The 23,727-nt window shown below is 38.8% G+C and overlaps 1 long non-coding RNA gene across 1 annotated transcript in view; it reads right to left on the bottom strand.

The window, feature by feature from the left end:
- LOC137155434 (uncharacterized) overlaps positions 1–23,727 on the bottom strand; it is a 64,761-nt gene that overhangs the window by 23,742 nt on the left and 17,292 nt on the right. The window contains exon 2 of the long non-coding RNA XR_010920459.1: positions 17,983–18,070. This is a non-coding gene — a long non-coding RNA (uncharacterized lncRNA). The remainder of the gene's footprint in view (positions 1–17,982; positions 18,071–23,727) is intronic.

The raw sequence follows: 23,727 nt of genomic DNA on the forward strand, positions 1-23,727 counted from the left end.
AGGTTTACATTTGATTAGAAAACTACCAGCTCAGCATTTGGAAGTATACGTAGAATATCCAGTTCTAAAGAGGAAAAAGTATCCATCAGAACTAACTTATCACAGCACAGGTTTCCCAGTCAAAACAAAACAAACACAAAACCTCTAATTAGGCTTTTATAAGAACTGAAGAGTTTGAAGGAGAGAAGTTATCAAATTACTGTTCATGGACCATTAGTGGAACATTTGCAGTGAGCTGGCTGGTCATATGGTCTAACTTCTCTTCACTTCCAGCTGCTAAACTGCATTAGAAGACAGCTGAAATACATATACACTTCCCTAATAATACTTTTTCATGTCAGCAATCACAATGGTTGCCACCCTGATGTAGCATGAACAGAAATGGGAGAAGTGGTCCATAAAATTGCAAATAGGAGGGCCAGAACCCACAAGACAGCTCTTAAAATTAGTTCCACCTTAGAAGGGGGAAAAGTCTGAGAACTCCTCTTCTAGGGTGAAAAAGCTATATCTGAGCACTCATAATGACTGCTCTGTGTAACCATTCACAGCTTGTCTCTTTCAGCCTTTATATTCCATAACAAGAGGAAACCTTGTATCAAACACAGACTGCTTGAAAGCCAGTGCCACTACCTTATACTACTATCTAGCCAATCATATCGGGGCTCACATCACGCTCATTATTGTAGTAGTGTGTGCCTGTGTGTGCCTCATAGGTTATTGTATTTATACAATTTGCAATGCAGTCAATGTTGAAAGCTACTTAATAATCCTGATAGGTGGGTTTACTACACCTTTGTTTAGGGGCAAATATAGTATATGCTAACAAAAGGCATCATTGTATGTTCTGCGGCAGTTAAATGTTGCATTTATTTAATACTTTTTTTCTTAATCAAAGTTTTGTCTTTCAAAATTTCTCATGTAGCCTATAGGTATAGCTATTTGCTGGGTAAGGCATAGGCATAAGTGAAGCCATGAGCCCACAGGCCTTCATACTGTAAGGTATTAGCTTAAGCAGTTAGGCTAAAGCTTAAGGCTTTGAGATCTATAAACTTTGGCACAGATAGATGACCTGACAGTCACCCTGAGTTCTGGAGAACTGGGAAAGATGAGTTTAAGGAGGAAGTTTATAAAAAATGATACCAGGTAACTGCAAAAAATTGAACTGACATTAGGCTTGGATATTTTAGGAAGAAATGTTGGCAAATGCTTAACCGCGAACTTGCCTTATCAACCAACTGACATATACGGTAATAAGTGAAAATCATTAATATACTAACATAAAAGATAAGGGCAACCCAGTGTTAGTAGGGTGAAGAAATACAAGTAAGGAAGATGGGAGAAACCCCTACTGAATATACAAGAAGCATAGTGGTGTTAGCATAACATATTATAAAAATTGTATCCCAGATTGTGTGCTTAGGGAAGGAGAGATGTAGCCCTGGGGAGGCTAGGATGATGGCTACTGGCAATGGTGATGAGAAAGGTTATGGTGATGAGGAAGATAATAACTAACATTTCAGATTGTTCTGCAAGGAATGGTGTGAGTATTTGGAAGTTCAGATGTACATTCTGGTCTATCTACCTTTCTGGGTCAGAGTGTGGTGACCATGTAAACTGTATTAATAAAACTATTACAAATACAGAAGGGTTGTCCTAAGTGTGTGTGTTGCAACTGTGCCCATTGGGGTTCCCCACTGAACAGTTTTAATAATACTGGACTTGATCTTGGGACATTCTAAACCTGGGAATTCTGAAGTAATCAAAATAATTAATACACAATTGATAGATTATCACCTATATCCAGCTAACGTTAGAATTTCTGCAGCACACTATCTATTAGATTATTGTGGTGCACCAATATACATTAGAGTTCTGGAAAATAAATGAAACAGTACATAATTAAACTGAAATGTTTTCCCCTGTCACTCAAACTACTTAATAACACTTTTCTTTCTGATCATTCATTTTTTATATAATAATTCCTCTTGAGTTCTGCTTCTTTTAAGAGGGAAAAAAAAGGCTGTTTGAAAATGTTAAATCATGACAAGTAAATAAGATCTCTTATTGTTTTAGGAAATATAGTTAAACCCTAGCACCATCAACAAGGAGTCTGTCAAGAAATTAAGCTAGAGGACACAAATCTTTATTTAATCTAGGTAAAATAATGGAAACCATTTTATTTTTTCAGCAGATACTGTCCAGCCCTTACCAGTTGCACTGAAATGTAGCTAAGAATGCAAAACTTTGCAAAGCACTTCAGCTGAGTTCAGATTGGAAGGATATTCTTGATGGAGCTCATCTCAAAATCACTTGGAACCCAAAGTTTCTATGCAAAACCATTAATCTCAGAATGTGTCTAAACACTATCCTGGAGACAGGCTGCAATTTACAGTTCTCTGTGACAGATAAATAGCTAGGAGAGCACTGTCATTTAACCCCAGTGATATCTTTGGTAGACATGGAAAGAAAGGTTTTTGTACTGCCTTGTCATGAAAGGACTACAGACTCTGCCAACACTGTATAACTTTCTATACAAAAGTAATACCATGCATAGGTATTTCAATTGGCATGAAAAAATCCAGTAAGGTGGGATTTTAGATCAGTATAATTGACACAAACTTGCTACGTGAAATACAGAGAGACTTTTAATGGAAAATATATGGGGACAATATCTCATTTCTAAATCAGCTTTTTTGTTTCCAAATGGAGCTCTCTAGTTTTACAATCCCACATTATAGTTTCAATCTCAAATTATCTAATGGTGCATGTTGGATAGCAGTAGAATACACCAAAGCAATGGTCATGCTTATTTGCCCAACATACACTAATCCTGTCAAAATTCTGAAGGGTCTGGTTCGCTAAGAATTGCATTGTGCTTGTTTAAGAGCAGATACACATTATGGTTGGAATACCATTCAAGTGTCCGCATATTTAATATGTGCTTCACAGTCACAAATCAGACTGAAAAGTTTATGTTCTATACCACCCATATTAAGATACTTGCAGAATATCTGCACTCTGTAAGCATGCAGAGTATTTTCTGAAATGCCTACACGTGGATCTACACAGAAAACTACAATGAACCAAATTCATCTCTGGTGTAACTCCTTTGAAATTGGCCTATTGTGTTTTATTTTTTTATTAGAAAATTATTTTTTGAAGATACATGACTGAGATGCCACATTCTAGTAATAGTGTTCATGAATATACAACTTCAGTGCCCTTGAAGAAATGCATAATGTCAACACTGGCAACCATCTCAAGGGTTTCTGAGCAGTATTGCTAGTTCATTACACCCACATCCTTTATCTATATCTATTTATATAATACAATGTTTCTAGAATACATTTGACACTGGTGTAGGAAATTCACAGAAGGATACATAAGTGAAAGGTTCTAAGTGGTAAACCAGAACAACAACAACAACAAAAATCCTTCAAAAACTTTGCAATCATTTATAAAGAAAGCTGCTCTCAGCTATTTTCTCTGTCAGCATACCCAGACTCCTTTCCTTGTCCCCATGCTTAAGCAGTCCCCCGGTTTCAACCTCCGTCTGTACTTACCAGATTTCAGCATTTTTTCATCCAGTATTGCCCACCCCAACAGTTCAAAAATCACGAATCAGACCCCAAAAAACATGAGACTGATCTAAAAAACATGAGATTCTTATAAAAGATTAAATCCTGATTTTTTAGTCCACCTTTTGATTTTTGATCTCCCCCTGCCTACTCCCAGTGAATGTGTGACTAGCACAGTACTCCCTACTCTTGCATATTTATTGAATGGAAGAGGATTTTGACTCCTGCTGCAGGAGCCTTCACAATAATGCAAAGAGCTCTTACCTTTATGCAATTATGGAGCAGGGACTACAGGTTCCTATCTCTTGCCCTTGCAGGCCATAGCAGACCCTTGTTCTCAAGCTGTTGAAGTTTGTGTAGCTCCATGCAGGACATTTTGCATCAGTGTATAAAAGTCCCCTAAAAGGTCTGCCACTGTTTGGGGACAGGGGTGGGGATGGGGGACAACCATATGAAGAACATTAAAGACTCGTTCACTGATGAAGAACATCACGCATGGAGCATCACAGAACTTTACTTTCCCCCAAAAGTCAGTGATTGCCCCTTACCTTTTGTGGCCCTGCTATTGCCTCATATCCTGCTTCTCTCCTGCTGGAAGCTGTCCCTCAGGATTGGGGGATGCAGAGGAAAATGATGGAATCTAAACTCTGCCTTGTTCCTGCTCAGAAGCAGCAGCGCCAAGAGCAGGAAGGGAAACCATGGGGAAATGAGAAGGAAGTGTTGGTGGAAGCTGAGCTAGCCAGGCAGCACTGCTACAAGCAGCTGCCAGGGGAGGCAATGTACAGCCATGGCAGAGGATGTGTACTGAAGTGGCTCCCCAAAACAAAGTGCACCCCAGGGAAGAGGTGGAGGATGGAGGGCTGAGCCAGGGCAGTGAGGTGAGGTGGGAAGGGGCAGAGAAATTTACCTTCATCCTATCCCTTTCCCCTTCCCCAAGATAGGTAATTCCTCCTCCCCTTTTTCTTCCTCACTCCCAGAGTGGGAAGGCAGCATCCCTCCCAGCCTTTGATCTCTAAGGAGGAAAGGGGTGGAAGGCAGCTCCTTGCCTTTGATAGACAGAGCCCCAGGGAAAGCCTTTTCTCAGTGTCAGGGGATTTCCTCTGCCTGTATATGGGCTACCCCCAGAGGGATTCCCCAGCCTGCTAAGGGTTGGGCTTCTCCAAATCTGATTTTCAGAAAGCTGGATCTAAAGTTCAGGAGCTTATGGGTGGGAGCTGGCAAGGCTGGCCTGGTTTGTCACAGGGGAGGGCCCCCTTCTCTAACGATAGTGGAACCTCATTGCATTGGGGGGAGAGTGGCTCCCATTAATAACCACCTAAAGAAAAAGGATGAGAGGCACAAGGGATCCAGTTGCCCTCAGAAGTTTGGAGAGGGGAGGGGGTATGAAGACCATCAGGCTGTACGAGCAGACTCCCAGGATGAGTGGGGCAGGTAGAGGAGAGGACCAGTTTAGGAGATGGGATGGTGAGGAATTGGTGGGACGGGGGGCGGACAAACCTCTTGGAGGTTAGGGGAGCAAATGCAGGTACCAGAGAGAGTTTAGGGTAGCAGGTATCTGCCATGGAGTCTATAATGGGGAGGGAAAGGGCCTGGTAGAAAGTAACTGTGCAGGCCTTGTCAGTGGAAGGGAATGGAGAGGATGGAAAGGATCAGGGAAACAGAAACTCTAGAGATCTGGGAGTAGGGGACAGGGAAGGGATCCTGTAGCAGGTGCCTGTGAAGACCAGAAAGCGATGAGGGCTGAGACAGTGGGAAGGAAAGGGTCAAGGAAGCAAGTACTTGCTGGAGCCATGGAAGGGGTGAGCAGGTTGCTGTTCGTAACAGGAAAGGGAGAACGGGGTAACTGCTAGAGTGCGAGGAACATGACCACAGCTGATTCCCAAATTATAGGACAAGAGCTCTTGATCCTGCAGCAGGGGATCAAAACTGCATGACTCGCAATAAGTTGGGGAGATTTGGCAACACTGCGACGTCCCCTCCCTTTTAGGCTTCCCCAGGCTACCTGCAACATCCGATTCCCCACCAGTTGCTAGTCATCAGTTGCTTTCCACAACCATCTCCTCACTTGCTTTTGGTAGACTCCTGCTTCCCTTTGTTCAGGAAGATCCTGAATGGGAAATGGGCTCCTCTCTAACTCCTGGGAAATTTTACACATGGGCCTGTGTAATATTTGGCAGCTATGAAATGGGGAGGAGACAAGTTTGAATTCTATTGCAATGCATTGGTTGAAGACAGTTTTCTGAGTGATACAATGGTAAAACGGTAAACATTTTGCTGAAAAATACTGACTGCTCCTTGTAAACAAAAACAAAGACTGTGTATGACAATGGGCTGCTCCTACATTAATGAGGAAGTTGGTGAAAATTACAGAACTTTATAAGCCATGTTTAGCCTGGAAGCTGCACTTTGGTCTCATCTGTCTTTAAGTGAAGTAATTAAGAAACATATAGTAAAGAGAGTATGGGAGGGCTTGCTTATAATACTTAGTCCAAAAAACTTCAGTGGGGCTGCAAGCAACACCTATAGCTGCTGAGGCTTGTCCACTGGAGTACAGCTACATTCTGGGTAGACCTGAAGCTACAATCAACACCTTCAGACACATCACTAACACACCAGGATAGCAAAAATCTGGATGACAGGTAAGATAGGATTCAGGGGAATCAGACATGCATGCACACACACAATTTTTCCTCAGGCTTGGACCTCACATTCTTTTACTTGGCCTTATATCAAGATGAAAGGTAGTTTCTTACCTTCTAAACTACTGTGTTTCATCATAGCAAGAAACTGAAATTATTCCCTTGTTTGCCTTTCATTAATCTAGTGGACAAAATTTCACTGGATTTTACTTCTAATATGAATTTTTATCTTAAAAATACAGAGGAAAAGCAACTAGAAATCAAGAAGATTTTATGATCAAATTGATAGTTTGGGTATCTAATTTATTTTATTGCATATAAACATCCTCTCTTTCTTTTATAAGTAATTTGTCTCTTTCCATGGTTTTGCTTCAAATAATGCACAAAGATATGTATGAGTAAACAAATATGCACCGGCATATTTAAAACACATTTGAACATTTACAAAGTATATTTTTGTTGTGGCTGGCTTGAGACAACGTACAGAAATAAATTTGAGAAATTAAACAGAAACTATAAAACCAGTCCTGAACTCGTGATTTGGCCACTCCTCTCACCAAAATCAAGTGGGAATTCTGTCTGAGACAGGACTGCGCAACTGGGTCACAGCCCACTGATCAAAAGCCCACTGAAATCCATTGTAGGACCACTAATGACTTCAATGGGCTTTGGATTGGGGCCAGTGTGAGTAAATGTCATTTCCAGACATGGTCAAAACTGGTGGGAAAAATTTACGCTCTTTGACGCCGGTTGGTTAATAAGAAAAGTGTAATTTTTACAGGCATTTTTCTGACTATAATTGCACTTCTAACCAAAAGTAGTACACATTGATTTGAGTCCCTCCATTCATAGATTCCAGGGTCAGAAGGGATCGTTGTGTTAATCTAGTCTGTATAACACAAGCCAAATAATAAATAAATAAATAAATATAAATAACAAAAATAAATAATAAAACAAAATAATTCCTAGGGCATACCTTTTAGAACCGCCAACCAATCTTGATTTAAAAATGGTCAATGACTGAGAATCTACCATGACCTCAGTAATTTGTTCCAATGGTTAATTACTCACTGCTAAAACTTACACCTTATATTCAAAATTACTATTTATATTAAAAAGGTGATGCCAAGAACATTAATTATGACTATTTTTGATACCAAACTGCCAACTAATAATTGAAAAGCTTACATTTGTGGGTAAAAGTAACACTTATTAAAGTGAGGGACTGAAGGCACTGGTTAGAACCACGCATCAGGCAAGTTTCTATGCTCAATTCAATCCAGACCCCTCAATCCTGATTTGCCACACCCTTCCACATTCCAGTTCTGAACATCTGCAGAGTACAGGTTGTCGGCTTTGACAAACAGTGGTTCTGTGATGTGAATATACTTCCATTAGGGAGAGAGCCCAAATTCCTTTTCACCTGTGACCTTTCTTGAAAAAGGTATTTCGTAGCTTGCATAATTCTAGACTATTTATTACGTTCTTTGTACAGCTTCAGCTTTTTTGTGTGCATGGAATTCCCCACCTTAACCTTACATTATTCTATCCCTCTGGTGACAGTCTTGAGGCTCAGGATTTATTCCCCTTAAGGGTTCATTCTTCCTCTAAATACTTATCATCCATTGCTTTCTATAAAGGAAGTTCCCAGCAGTAGTTCTCAAAATAAAAGATAAAATGTTCAGCATCTGAACATTTAAGGCTCTAGTGTCAGTACCTGGAATGCCTCCTGTTGACAATGATGGTTATCACTGGGGGCAACTGAAATCTGTTCATTCTGAACTGTCTTCAGAATCAGCCTTATCTGATTGTTCTTTCAGATCAAAAGAAATAGGAAGACAAAGTAAGCTGTGCATATTCTTTCACTCTGCACTTTGTTGTTAAAAGGGGTGGGAATCCCACTAGGACCCCTAAACCACTTTTAGATATTACTAATCGTTGCTATGGATTTCTATTTTTTCCATTTACTGCCAGCTGACTGATTAGGTTTTAATATTTTAATGGCACAGAGCAGCACAGTTAGGAATTACCTGTGGAAAACACAACAAAATCTAGATAGACAAAAGAACATTTATTGCTTGAAGGGAAATGGCATGTAATTCTCAGCATTGAAAGCTGAGATTAGACTATTTATCTAAGTGTAATATGAACACTTGCCAAGTCTTCAAAAATCACACTTTGAGCTCCTAGATTTAGGCATAGTTTTGCTATATTTTAGATATTTCTGGAAGATGGGTTGACATTGCTGCTTACACCAAGTTCAGTTTCAATGACTAAATAGATAACGACCTCTGCCTGCCATGCAGAGGGCAGATGAGAAGAATACCAGCCTATGCCTGTTTTACCAGCAGAGCAAGCACTGTTGCTGACAAATAATCTTCCCAAGATAGAGAATGTGGCAAAGTGCCTGCCAATTCAACAGCAAGGAAAATAACAGAGTGCTTGGCATTCTCCTTAAAATGTGTTTCTTGTTGGACACAGGAAGTCACTTTACATTAAATTGGGATGTGACATAATGTAAGATGTCAAAGGCTTTGTTAAAAAACAAACTGGAATTGAGCTGCATATAGTACATCTCAAGTCTCGCATTCAGTTTCACACATTAAGAGAGTCACACATGCAGAGCTTATAAAATTCTACTGGTAGTGAGGTTTTTGGAGCCTTTCCCAAACTCAGTGTGATCTTAGAGGGGAACTCTCAAAATATAAAAACAGCATTTACCCCTGAGCTTCTTAAATTACATCTGAACAAATGAACAATTTGCTCCAGTAAAATTCCATACCATTGTAAAAAAGCAATTCCTACAACATGTATCTGGGAATATTTTAATAGTCTTTGACACTGCATTAATCAGGGAATTACATTTTCAACTCAAAACCTGCATCCTGAATGTCCTCTCTGCCTCCAGAATGTGGTACTTTTTTGCCACTAGACAACTTCCGGATAATGAAATCTAGACATACATAGCCCTTTTTTTTCCAGCTGGCTCTGTCTGTTTTATTGTTCAATGTCATTCAAATGACCCTTTCTCTTGATTTCTCTTTTCCCATTAAAAGACAATCAGACCTGCGAATGACCACCTTGCCTGACATGTTTAAACTCTGTGCTCACTATAGCCAGGAGTTCTTAGTTTAGCAGTAATGCTACAATGGTTCTTGTGAGCAATATAATTTGTACGCTAGCCCCTAGCATGCTGAGTCACTGCACTGACTCTTATGGGTAGATGTTTGATATTGGAGCAAAGAACATGGATGACAATTCAGTATGACACCAGGCTGCCATCAACTATAAAGTACAGAATGGCTGAAAATGCCCCCTGCTGTCCCTCTTCATTAGATGGGAAATGGACTCTTGAAACCTGTTCCAAACCACACTAGGGTAGGTCTTGAGGTCAAAATCTGATATAGAAGGGGAAGAACTGTTCCAGCCTTTATTTTGCACACTCCACCCTTCCTAGAAAGAGCCGTTATACTTAGTACAAATCTACTGGAACTTGACACTTGAATAAAAGATCTTTCATCACTGTACATGAAGTGTGAGGATATTAAGGTATTTCAACAAAAAGACAGAATGCTAAAAAAATTGTTACGTTCTCACTGAAAACTATGAGAAGTATCTGCTCTAGGCTCTCTTGTTTTCTCTGCTTCCAGACTCATCTCCCCCAGGCTACTGAGGTCAGATGGATACATGAACACAAATAGGAAATCACAATATAAAATATATCACAAATTGGTCTTAAAAAGGAGCACAAAGAGCGCTTAATTGACCACATCAGAAAAAAGTTTTTAACTTCCAGTATGGAAATAATAAGCAACTCTTAGAGATAACGGTATGCATTATGAGACCATCCTTGAGCTGTTCAAGAATAATTGAAACACTATTTTACAACAGCTGTGCTGCAACATTCAGGCAGCATTGTCTAAAGCATTAGTTGGGCTACTTTTAGGCCGGGAGTTTGCTACTCTGCTGAAAAAATGAGACTGGCTTTCATGATTTTTTCCCCCCTTAACAATGGCTAAGTGCTTTTTTTGGCATCGAATGATGTATGGCATGTGGAAAAAAGAAATAAAAAGATTCTATTTTTTTGAAGCATGAAAAATCCAGTCATTTACACCCAACATGCCTCTCAATCACAGTCAACTTTTTCAGTTAAGCTATACCTGTAATATCTTGCAAACCTCAACTTTTATTCCCTTGAAAGCATATCCCCCAAAATGCTTATTGTAGAATTTTTCCCTACCTTTGGTTCAAACTTTACAATTTAGCTGTGAGAGTAGCTTTTTCTGGTCACACGGAAACATATTCTATTATCCTTGATTGAACAAAATTTCTACCAAAGATAAATGGATTTGGAATGTTGAATTACTGTAAATTGCACCAGTCAATAAAGGGCCCTCAGAGGCCATGACTGAAGCCACGGGCTGTCTGGACATAGCAGCTTCCTAGCTGTGTCCTCTTTTGCACAGCCACACCTCCTACATCATGGGACAAAAGGAGTGAGTTGTTTAAGAGCAGCTACTCAGCTGACTTTCTGCCACCTGGCAATTCCCCCCACTACAGGAGGATCCCCACCTTACACCTATCTAAAAGTCAATTCCTACCTCCATCACCCACTTGTTAAATTTTCAAACAAGCACCTTCGTGCTTTCTCCCATGCTGCCCTATGGCTCGGGAACACTTCCCTGTAAACATCTGCAAAACCACTTGGTCATTCTCTTTCAAATCCCTCCTACCTACAAAAACAATTGACAATGGCTAGGCTCCTGGTGTAATGAATCCACCGCCTATCATGCTGACCAGTACTGCCTCACTGTTTCATTGCACTTCCTGCCTGTCTGTATCCAGCTGCTGTCTGTATCCAGCCTTAGACTAAGCTCTTTGGAGCAGGACTGTCTTTTGGTTCTGTGTTAGGGCTCCTAGGTGTTACAGTAACACAAATAATAAATAATAATCCCCAAGTTACTGTTTAAGATGGCTTTCCAGTTGCTTTTGCACTGCAGAAGTAGAGGGTCAAGATTTGGCCCACCATCTCTCAGCTTTCTCTCTCCTGTAATGTATGTAGCTCAAGAAATATCCCAAAGGAAAAGAGTACCAATAACTACAGAGATGGACCCTAAGAACAAAGGTAAATGACAACAAGGAACTTTTCATTTTTGCAAATATGGCATGGGGATTAAAATATTTCCCAGAACATATCAGAACTAGTCACCTGATTATCTGTAGCCCCATCATTCCCAAAGTATGTGACTGGCTGGAGCTTAACACAAGGTCTCTGATTGGTGCCTCCTGCTGCAAACCCAGGATATATCAGCAGGTAGCTGGAGCTCAAAGCAGGATCTCCAACTGACACTTTCTGTGAGGAGCCCAAGAATGGTTGGCAGGCAGGTTGCCAGAGCTCGATGCAGGGTCTTGTCTGTGTGGCAAATAAGGAACTAGGTCTGTACTTTCAAGTCATATCAAGGAACAAAGAACTAGCAATACATCTGTTAATCTAGTGCTAGATATGGAACCATCTAACAGCTGAACATTGACCAAATGTGTAACATATGACAGACAGAAAATATGTAGAGTAATTGTAATTTTTGTTTAAGGATGTTGAAAGTGGCTGCACAGGTCAAAAGGTCTATAATGGAATGCAGGGTTCTGCAACTGCTCAATGGAGCAGAGAACTTTAGGCTGCAGCTAAGAGTAGAGCTCGATTTCTGTGGTGTCATATATGTAGGTAAAGAGGGAAGAAAATGATTAAGTAGTTGAATATAATTCCTTTTTCCATCAATGAGATGATCACCACATAATACTAGAAGTGGAAAGACTTGAGAGCAGCTAGGAAGAATTTTCACTGCAATTTCAGACATCTGATCCACATATAAATAGCCAGGAAGGATGGATATCCTGAAATTACTGTTGAAATAAAGTGGGAGTGATAAAGAGGAGTCACAGAAGCATTTTAAACAGAGGTCCTTGCTATGTATGACTGCAGTGGATGCGTACACAGTGAACAGTGCCAGGAAAGTGGCCTTATTAACTGCTGTAGCTTGTGCAGAAGTCCTAGAAATTTTCAAGAACTTTCTACCCTTACACATATACAAAGAGGGTCCTGGCCGTTTGAAGTTTATTGTGTGCCCATGAAAAATGAAACCTACAACAGTTTTATTTTCCACCTAACATTGCCAGAGCCAGCAGCCTTACAGTTTTGGACTCCTTGAGAGATTTCGTGCTTAGTGAAAAGCTGGTAGTGGGTTATGGTAGTGATGGATAGGAGATCTGAACAACTTGCTAAGAAATTGTGCGGTAACCTTAGAAAAGGCCATACAAATCTGAAAAGGCAGTGGAACATGCAAAGTTGAAATTGAAGGCCTTTAGTGAATAGGAGAGTCAAGAAACTGTGCATGAGGTTGAAATAGGAAGATGTGATGGCTGTACACGAGAGCACAACTGCTCACAGGGAAAAGTGCAAGGAAGGTTTCAAAAACGTTATTACACACACTCTAAATTATTTTGTGAGTATGGTGGAATTGAACATACAGTAAGAAATCCAGTGACCAGTGTGGTGTGGAGACATTGTGCATTGATTCCATACAGCAGCTGCTACTGGTGGACAAAGACTGGTCTATCACATTAAATGCCAATGGTAAGCAAATTGCATATATGGTGAACATAGGTATTGAAATAAATACAATACTTGCATGTCTATGGAACAATCTGACAAAGACTTCCACTGCAGAAGCAAGCAAATGTCATGAAAGCATGCAATGGACTACCAATTTCTGCAGTGGTAAGATGCTGATACATAAGAAACAGAAGAATAAACACGTCTTATAGTTGTTATAGGTAACAAAATATCTCAATTCATGGTATTAAGCTAGCATGCATAAACAGTTTACTACAAAATAAGCCTTGCCTCTAAAAAGATTATCTGCTGTGGCTGACATCCACTTGCCACTGTAGCAAGGCGGGGCAGTCAGGGAGCTTGTTATAGCACCCTAATTCTCTCTCTGGTCCCACCGCAGAGAAATGCAGCCTGCAGGTCTGCTTTAGCCTATGCGAGGTGCCAACAGTTCCCAAGGGACCATCCACTAGCAAGGACAGCTAGAGCACAGCATATTTCACCCATGCTTTTTCTCTGTCCCCTAAACATCCCTGCAACCTCAACATGTCTTCTGTGCCCGGGTTGTTGGAGAAAGTTAAGTAGGAGTAGATATACCACCTCCACACTTGTCCAGAAATCCTTCATGCAGAGTGAATTCCCTGCTCAGGAAATAAGGCCAGATTCAATTTCCTCTGAGCCACGAGGACAGTTCAAAGGGGATGGAGTGGAGAAGAGAATCTGATCCCGGAACTTTAGTGGAGCAATACACATGTGTGTTTAAAGGCTTTGAAAAGTTTTGAATAATATGTTAAATAATCATAAAGAAAGATGCACATGCAGTCTGTATAGTTGCTGTGGCTCTGACGGGCAGACTACAGTAAGCACCAGCTAGGATTCAAAGGCTCTTATTGAGTTTTCAAAAATATGACTGCACCATAAAATTCACTCCAGGAAGTTGTTTACTTGTATGTGACACTTTGTCCACTAACTCGCTACCTGAAATGAGACCCATCATAGTCAGCTTCCAGAAGTGGAATTCAACACTGATATCCACATCAACAGTGTAAAGTACTCAGGTGCTGTGTTATGTTGCATGGGGGAATAGTAGCAAATTTCTGCAGAAGAAGATGAGATATTATAAACTGTACATTCTGGATGGAAAAATCAATTCACAGCTAAGTAACAGGTACGTTACAGATATAAGCTCTTTACGTTGGATAGAATTTTTAAAAGTAAGTGTATTGTGATCGCATTAAAGCTCAAAAACTTATACTGCATTCATGAAGTACACATTGAAACAGGAAGCTCAAAAAGAAAAATGGAAAGCTGGGCATGAACAAAGGTATTTGTGACACGTGTCACATATAGTGGTAACTGCTTGAGCAACACAGTTGCATATGCCACTCATATGTAAAAAACAGCTATTAAGTATATACCTCAACTGAATATTGAACATGATTAGGTGAAATTTTCACTCTAGAGAACAGACAATATTTGATTGTCATTGATGGATAGTCAAGCTAACTGCAAGTGTCTCAACTTTAGGAAGCCACTTCAAAATAGATTATCTTAAAAACAGAAACTATTTTTTGTCACATTTGGGTATCTAAAAATATTGAGGAATCACAATGGATTTCAATTTGCTATTACAAATTTTAGATCTTCACACAGGGGTCTCTTATTCTGAGCATATTACTTACAGTCTAAAACACCCACAAATTAATGGACTGGCAGAATGTGGAATTAAAATTGTTTAAAGAGACTACACATATAATGGAAAACCCTATCTTCTGTAAAAGAAATTTGTGGATTTCAGTGGCCGCCCCAGCATACACAGAAATGCTGTGACCTGCTTAGAATTCTAAGAATACAGATATAATCTGAAGAAAAAGCACTGGGCTTGATTGGTAATGAAGTGATAGACATACCAAAGAAACAATAAGAAGGAGCTGCATCTTCAGGACCTCTAGCTGATTGGTTTGATGAGACTACAAAATTGTACTTAGTATTAGAATAGTTTTTAAAAAAACAACCCTGAGATTCATTTGAAGTTGAGTGTTTGTGCAATTAGGTGTGTTGATGTTGGAGATAAAAGAGAATAAAATGAATTGTTGTATAAAAAACGAAAGTTGGGTGGATAGCTATTATTTTTGCATCAGGACACGGGAAGCCAAAAGTTCATCTTTAAGATCAGAATGCAGGGTGACTTAGTATGTGACATACGAACAAAATGATTTAACTGTTGAATGCAAGTACTCTTTTCATAAATTAGAATAATATATTAGGAAAGAAGAATATTCAAGCTTCCTTTCTCATACTGGGATCTCGAGGAATTAGTAAAATTAGCTATTGGATAGAACTGACAGGTACATTTTAACCTTAATTTGGCTTTTTGCCTGAAAGCCATCAAACCATCAGAAATACATATAGAAAAGTCCCATTAAGTTATCCTATTGATTGAGCCCTATTACTACTACCATCATATGCCCTATGTTATTTCTTGTTGCTGATGAGAATTTTAGAGCAACATGGTACAACATGGTACAACATGGAACAACTTGTGAAGTCCACCTGATATAGAGGCAAACTTATACTATGTTGGTAAGATGAGAAAATGTCATGTTGGCATATGTTGTAGCTATGTGTTAGCTCTATTTCTGTTCCCACTCCTAAACCTTATAAAGGGAACTGCCTGGGTTGATGGGTAACAACTGGGTAACAACCAACAAAATGTATAGATGCTATGAAAAGTTATTTCAGTATGTCTCTCACAGGAGCACTAAAACATTCAAATTTATACATTAGCTGTTAAAGTTTAAATGTAGTGTAAGAGAGGGTGTCTTTCAAACAATTGATGAGAAGAATATGAAAAGAGGATACTTATCAGACAAAAGAAGGTTGACATGCTTTACTATAGTGATAGCCACAGAAAGCTGTTTTTCTGAGGTGAAAAACAGAGACTAGACCAAATGCTAGAAAAAATGAAGGAAAATCATCAACAATGTACTTCATTAGACCAGAGTATTGCTTTTGTATGTACATTGAGTTTCATTTTTATAACAGAAAGCCAACACAAGTGATTACCTTTTCAGCTTAGAGTGCCTAAAACTATGCAAACTCCTATTAGCAATACTAAGAGTTGTGCATCTAATTCCCTGCACTGACAATTTACCTAAAAACACAAATCTAGTTTAATTGTTGCATACTACTTTTCTCAAGGTGCACGAGGTATACGGTGCATGGCTGATTGAAAATTAAAAGGAGGGAAGGGTAGCATAAAATAATTGTATTTAAAACACTGATTATCTTGATACAAATTTATTATGGGTATTTCTACTGGCCCTATGTTCTCTATGTTGTGTTTAAATACGAGGGTAAATTTACTCCACAGATGAAATTTGTATTTGTAAATCATTAAAACCTGCTTTATCTTAAGCAGGGTAAGTCTTAAGCTTTACTACATTCTGAATACAAAACAATAAAGGAGTCTTATACTGCATGCAGGATGTGTACACAACTCATCCATTCCTCCCAGAGCTTTATTTCAGTTTTGATTAATTACTCAGGGTGTTTTTTTTTTTTAAGGCCTATGTTATCACTTTTCTCTTAGGCCCCCATGGGGAAAAATAAAAGTAAGTGCCTGAGAGGGATATTACAGAAACCCCAAGCAATCCGTGGTGTTGTGTGCAACATTTAAACCCCAATTATCTTATTTTGCAACTCTCTCTTATCTTCACAGTTCCATGAGCTAGACACCCCTAGCTTTTCTTACCATACTGGATCTACATCAGATTCAAGGGGAAAACTGTGTTGTTCAGAACCTACTTTATACACTTAAATTAAATCTCACAACAGGAGTAGAAACACAGAAATGGGCAAATGTGTAACAAAATGTCTATTATTATGGTGACAGAGTGATGCACCTTTTAAATCTTTTTCCAGTTTTGTTTTGTATTGGTTTCCCCCCATAAAAAAGAATTTGTGGTCCATGAATGATCAGCACCAAAATAAATTATGGTCAAGTAACTGAACTTTTCTGATGTGTAAATTGAATCATTCCCACATGCTGGTGTTTCATAATTAAAAGACCCTTTTCACGGTGGGAATTTTTGCTGAATTTTGTATTAGAAGAAGAAACAAACCATCAATCAGGAGGAGGTAGGGAAACTCAAAGAGCTCAACACATTAAACTTGAAGTGTGCAGTTGAATTCTGAATGATTTGCTCCAGGAGACTGTAGATCTTTAAGGCAGACTACTGTACAAACATTAATGAGCAGAATGCTTATCAGATACTCTGTTCTAAAATCTTTTGTCATTCCCTAGTAGAACACACTTTCCATTTGGTGGAAAAGCCCCAGAATATGGTTTTAAACAAACCCTTTTTTCAAGGTTCACAAGCTTTAAATTACTAGATGTTGGTTACCATTGAGAAAACTCACTGAGCTATAACGAGAGAAAAAAATAACCAGGTACAATTCAGTTCCACTATGGTTTCCATGTAAGTGTTCCTCAGAAGGATCAAGACTTGCCGGAAATAAGACTGCTGCCTAACACAAACACTTCCAGGTGGACATAGACATTTAACATATCATACTTACTATAACTCAAATGCTTTTTAATGGAGTTTATTAAAGATCATAGCTGCTGCTGAAACTACCAAAATATTAAACTAGAGTAGGCACCAATTAAAAACAAGTATTTACCATGGTATAGCATAAATACCCCACTGTGGATTATATTCAGAACACAAGATACAATCACGATAACTACATTCAATATTGAAATTTACTTGTTAATTATGTCTTTTCTCAAGCTCTGTAAATATGTCAGAGGGCCAGGAGATAGGAAGTAGAATGAGAAAAAAAGAAAGGGTGGAAAAAGAAAGAAAAAAAAAAGACATGACCAAATCCTCAGCTGGTGTAAACAGGCACAGGCTGATATACACCAACTCTGGATTGGACCCAATATTGTTAATGTAACAAATTAAGGCATAATCACTGATCTAGCAGCAGAGATTACTGGTAATGGATTAAAGTATGGTACAGAGATAAAGTACAGATTGGCCTTTTATAATTTTGCAGTACTGCTACTACCATATCAGTTAGACATTTATTCATCTTTACTGCAATTTATGAATATCAATACAACCTGAGACACTGGGATGTTTTGACTTACCTTCTTGTCTTTCCTCACTCAGGAGCAATTTGTTTTCTGAATCTAATACAAAGGTTTTACTCCAGCTGGACACAGACAATCCAGAAATCTGTAATGCAAATGGATCAAAAGCACAAATTTATCAAGGAGAAATTTGTAAAGGATATTCTATGTATAATTATTCTTAATTACAAAATACAGTAATAATTTTCAATTCCACTGAGGCAAAAATACTAAATATTGATCTTGTTCTGGGTCATTATCATTATCTTCTGTTTAACAGTAATGCATGTGTGCTTCATTGGATCTTAGATCCTATTTAAAAGCTAAATTGAGACCTAAGTTAAAATATTTATTATGGGTTTTGCTAGACTGATGTTACTTCATTGAAAAGGTAATTTTAGTTGATTGCACCTTTGATGAAAGTTTTCCATCGAGAAATTCTAAGTCATCAAAATCAAAACTTTTTGTGGAAATTCATCAGTTTCACCAAAACTTGTGTCAGGTCCAGAATGGAATTTCCCAGAGTAGCCTAGTGATTAGGGTAGTATCTTCCAAAAGGTGGATTATGACCAGGTTGTAGATGGGTTACATGTCTGGCGCTGAAGGGAAATCCTGGGAAGAGAGGGGAAGTTCTAGAGAAGGAGGAGGTAGCACACTAGTGGGGGAGGATAAAGATGATTATAAAGCTGCCTATGATTTTGCTCCCACTCTGTATTTAGACCTTGAAAAGGTTGTTAAATAAACAGACAGGCAGGCAGACAAAATTAAGTTGGTGGGTTGCCTTAGTAAAAAGCTAGGGAGCCGCTGAGTTAAGGCACACACTGGGATGTGGGAAACCCGGTTCAAATTTCTTTTCTGCCTGATTTGAAGCAGGGACTTGGAATCTATCTCCCCCCACATCCACTAACCATTGGGTTATTGACTATTCTGAGGTGGTCTCTCTCCCTCAATCTCAAATTTCAAAAGGCTTTGTTCATATCAGAACAGAAGCAGGTGTCCAAACCTCAAAATTTTTCACAAAACAGAATTTTTGTTTTCTAGCCAGCCTGTTATGCCTTGAATACCAACCGTAAAAATGGCTTTTTGGGATTCCATATTTGTTTTCTCTCATTTATTTCCATATTTTTTCTGGTCAACTCACAAGTAAAATGTTATTTCGTAACTGTCACCAGGTAAACTCAGCCTGTGATTAGAAAGTCTAGCTGCATTCCTTCTGGCATTGACATTATCAATAATAATGATTTTCAGCTGTAATTTAGCAATTCTGTTGATGTGTTAACTAGAAAAGATTCTAACTCACTCTCCCGTAGCCCTATAAAGCCAACAGAGTCAACAATAGTGAACAATAAACACAAACAAAAAGGCAGTGCTTAATTTCAGAAGAAAAGTAAGCACAATACATATAGAGTACAGGTCTATTGAGAAAATAAGCCATTTTCACATTGTCACTTTCCTGTCATTTTTAACAGTTCAGAAATTAACTGTAATGTAACTTTCTATGTTAAATATTCAGCAACTTGGGATACAGCCAGTCACAAAAAAAAGCATTAGTAATTAAAAGTAGTATCAAGCTTCTGAAAATACTTTTTCATACTTATCATACTCTAACATCCTAAACATGTTCATTTTTGGTGCTCTCATTGGAAAAAAAGATTTTCATGCTATACATTTGAATTTTGCAATTGTTTTTGCTGTTAGAACTTCTCTCCATACATTAATCTATACAGTCCACTCAGTTACTGAACTCTGTGTAACAATTCATGCTGATGGAATGAAAAGAGTCAAATGGGTTGCATTTGTGCCAATACCTTTTCACCACAGGGTGTTTTCTTTCCAATGTACAGTATTTTCAACATCATACCATAAAAATACATTGTGAAGGACAATTTCCCCAGTATTTTCTTTAAAGGAAGCAGAACAAATCAAACCACCATCAACAATAGCTTTTTCAGGAAACTTTAAGAAAAGCGTTAGATGGACCAGAGTATGAAAAAAATGGAAAAATCATAATCTGATAAATAGTCAAACAGCCAAGACCATTCTTAGTATTTTCTTCACACTTTAGTTAGGCAGAAATTTGGAAGGGTTTCAGAGGTCATGATCTCAGCTTATGGAGGCACAGACTGTGGATATTACATTAGCTATCAATACTGAATGGCATTACATTCTGAAAAAATGGCTCAGCTATTTGAATTTGTGTAGCCAACTCATAACTGAATCACAGGAAGAGATGGCATTATCCATAAACACAAAACAGGATAATGGCAGCCAAGAAAGGAATAGTGGATAACAATCCCACTCATGAACGACCTAACATCTTGAGACACTGCACATGTCTTTGTCACATGCCTTGAAATGGGGTAATAGATAGAAAACCTGTCTGGGACCCCTGCTGTGAAAGAAATAAAATTATGCACACCAAACACAAAATAGATAAATAGTATTTATGTATGATTCCAAATATATCACTAAATGCTACAAAAAATTGAATGGCAATCGCCAAAGTGCTGAAAAAAGCTTTGAGAATCATGGAATCAATGCAAACTGTTTTACTATTTGATGGCCAGATACACAAATCATTGAGTTACACCAGCTGATGAGCTGTCTCCGAAAGTCTACTGTTAAGAATCTATCATTAATTTAATTTGGATTCTATGTTTGGGTGTTCTTTCAACTTGCTTGCTTTCATCTTTTTGTTAACGGATTTAATGTTCATTTAACAAATTGCTGACATCAAGTTTATTTGTTTTTGCTGTGGAAACAAGGTGTGAAAGTTCCTACAGAGCTACTTTATGTTCTCCTGGGTCACTAATATTATTTAATCCTACTGTCAAAAAATTAAATTTAAAAAAATTAAACAATCAAGGTAGTTACCAATAACTAGATTTATTTTAAATGAATCTCTGTGTGTTCACACTTGTGGAATGAAAGTGCCTGCACCACAAGCTTTTGGAATCCGCTACTTCAGGAATTCTGAAACTATGACTCCAAAGAAGCTGAGAAGGCAGGCAAGGAGTGTGAACGTGCAAAGGCTCATCTCAAAGAACTCCAATTACTCGTAAGTAACCTTCAGTTTCTTTGAGTGGTCTCTGCACATTACCAACTGTGGGAGTTTAGCAAGCAGTAAAAAAATAAAATAAAAAAGAGGAAGGTGGAATGAAACATTCTAGGGGAAAAAAGGACTGGAGAATTGCCAAAAATAGTATCAACTCTGTATGCCAGATCAAAAGTGTATTAGAAATGACAGCAACTCTCACTCTCCCAAAACAAGCCTCAAATGAAGACAAAACAGCTGAAAGCATATATAAAGCTATGCCTCTATTAATGCAACCTAAAACTGCATTTGCATTTTTTGCAACAGCAACACATTGCTGATTCATGTTGAGGTTGTGATCCACCACAACTCCCAGATCCTTCTCACCAGTGCTGTTGCCAAGCCAGTTTTCCCTCATTCTGAATTTATCCATTTGGTTTAAGTTCCCTAAGTGTAGCAACTTACATTTGTCTTTGTTGAATTTCATTTTGTTGTCTATAGCCTAATTCTCCAATTTATCAAGATCCTTCTGAATTTTAGCTTTATCCTTCAAAGTATTGGCAACCCCCACTAGCTTTGTGTCATCGGCAAACTTGATCAGTATGCTCTCTATATGTACATCCAGGTAATTAATACAGATGCTAAATGACACTGGACTCAGCACAGATCCCTGTGGAACCCCACTTGAGACCTCCTTTCAATATGACATCATTCCATTAATAGTTAGTCATTGTTTGCAGTTGTTTAACCAATTATGTATCCACTTAATGGTAGTTCTTTTGAGCCCGCATTACAGATTACTTATAAGAATGTCATGTGAGACTGTGTCAAACACCTGGGTAAAGTCCAGGTATATTACGTCCACCTCATTCTCCCATCCACCAAATCAGCTACCCTGTCAAAGAAGGAATTTAAGCTGGTTTGGCATGATTTATTCTTGGTAAATCCATGCTGGCTGCTAGTGATTACCCCTTCATCCTCCAGATAGTCACAAAATGACTGTTTTATACACTGCTATAGTAGCTTCCCGAGTATCGAAGTCAGATTGACTGGTCTGTGGTTCCCCAGCTCCTCCTTTCCCCCCCTTTTTAAAGACTGGCACGACATTAGCCCTTCTCTAGTCATCCGTGAGTTTGTATATATTCTTGCCAAAGGCTCCAAGATTTCTTCAGTTATGGCTATAATGAATGCATCTTCACAGAGCTCTGAGAGAGAACAGTTTGACAAATGTTTGAATAGAGTCTCCATGAGCCTTGTGAAAAACAGGTTCACACACAGAAGGTACTACCCTGAGGGTAGCTCAAAAGAATCCATCTCAGCACAGTACCCAAAGCACAACCCATACATTGCAATGAAGACTGCAGTCTCCTTTGCCACAACATCATGACAAAACAATTACCCCAAGCTGCCCTAGTGAGTACATAGAGCAACCATTTCATTAACTCTGTTACTGGAGAGTGAACAAAAAGACTACTGACCAGTGTACCAGAGACTGAAAAGTTGAATGATCAGCCAATTGCATCCTAATATATATAACAAGGGAAGGCCAATCCCAGTCAACTCCCTTTTGAGCTGCTCTCTTGGGGACTCTATTCCAGTTTACTGGAGTTGGTCAAAATATCTTGTTTTCCAACAGGATATTCAGAACTGAACAGGACACTCTCAATCAAGAATCCTAGTGAGCCAGAAGTTAAGCTGTCAACCCAAGAAACTTCACCTTATGAGAAGACTCGAAGATGTCTCAACCCTGAGGCATAAGATCCAGAGATTGGAAAGCAGCACTTGAATGAGTCACCATGAGACACAGAATATTTAACAACAGAAGTGTCAAGCTCTACTCATAGTCTAGCTTTGCCCCAACTGACTTCCAGAATCAACAAAATCATAAGGAACATATACAGGACAACAGTCCCGGCAAAAAGGAGTCCATCAGTAACTTCTTGCTCATTCCAGAAGCAAAACCAATGACAATGGGCATTATCACTGCCAGCAAGAGATTTTGCTGGGGCTTCCTCACCTTGCAGAACAGATAATGCAAGATGGAGACATTGATAGAACACTTGTGCTATTAAATATAAACTGTGCTCAAAGAGTCTGCCAAAATTTCCTCTTTCCCTGGCAGGTAAGACACTGGAGTGATCCAATGGTGGATGCTGCACTTCAGAATAGATAAGCTTCCTGACCCAGCGTGTTGTATCAGTCTTTACTCTGGCAGTTGATACAATATATCACTTCGGTGTTGACCATCAGAATATAGACAGGTTTGGATTTAATCAGAGGAAGGAAGACTTGCAATGCAAAACACGTACGTCTCAGTTTCAGGACTCTGAAGTAGAACCTTATTTCCTGCAGAGCTCACAAACCTTGAAGAGGTTAGAAATCAAGTCAGCATCCCAGTCCACTAACTGAAACTATTATTGCAGATGGCAAGGGGAGGTGAGAAGGGATATAGGCATGCTCTTGCTTAGTCCTTGAAAAACATCTTGAATATCCCAAGTCATCATGGCTCTGATATTTCTAATATCAAGAAGGGGATAGAATGAGGCATCCACAGGGCTGGTAATGAACAGATATAACCTGTCAGGCAAAACCACAAATTACAGAGACCCACAAAAGCTAAGATAAGAAAGAGGTCACTGAAAAAAACCCAAGTATAGACCTCAATGTCCATCTGAGTATACAGATGCATTGATGAGAAGCAATTTACAGAACTTGACTCTCTGCACTGG

Source organism: Emydura macquarii, unplaced genomic scaffold, assembly GCF_026122565.2.
Source record: "Emydura macquarii macquarii isolate MOO-44397 ecotype Brisbane River unplaced genomic scaffold, CSIRO-AGI_Emac_v2 contig_1363, whole genome shotgun sequence".
In the NCBI taxonomy this organism is placed as follows: Eukaryota; Metazoa; Chordata; order Testudines; family Chelidae; genus Emydura; species Emydura macquarii.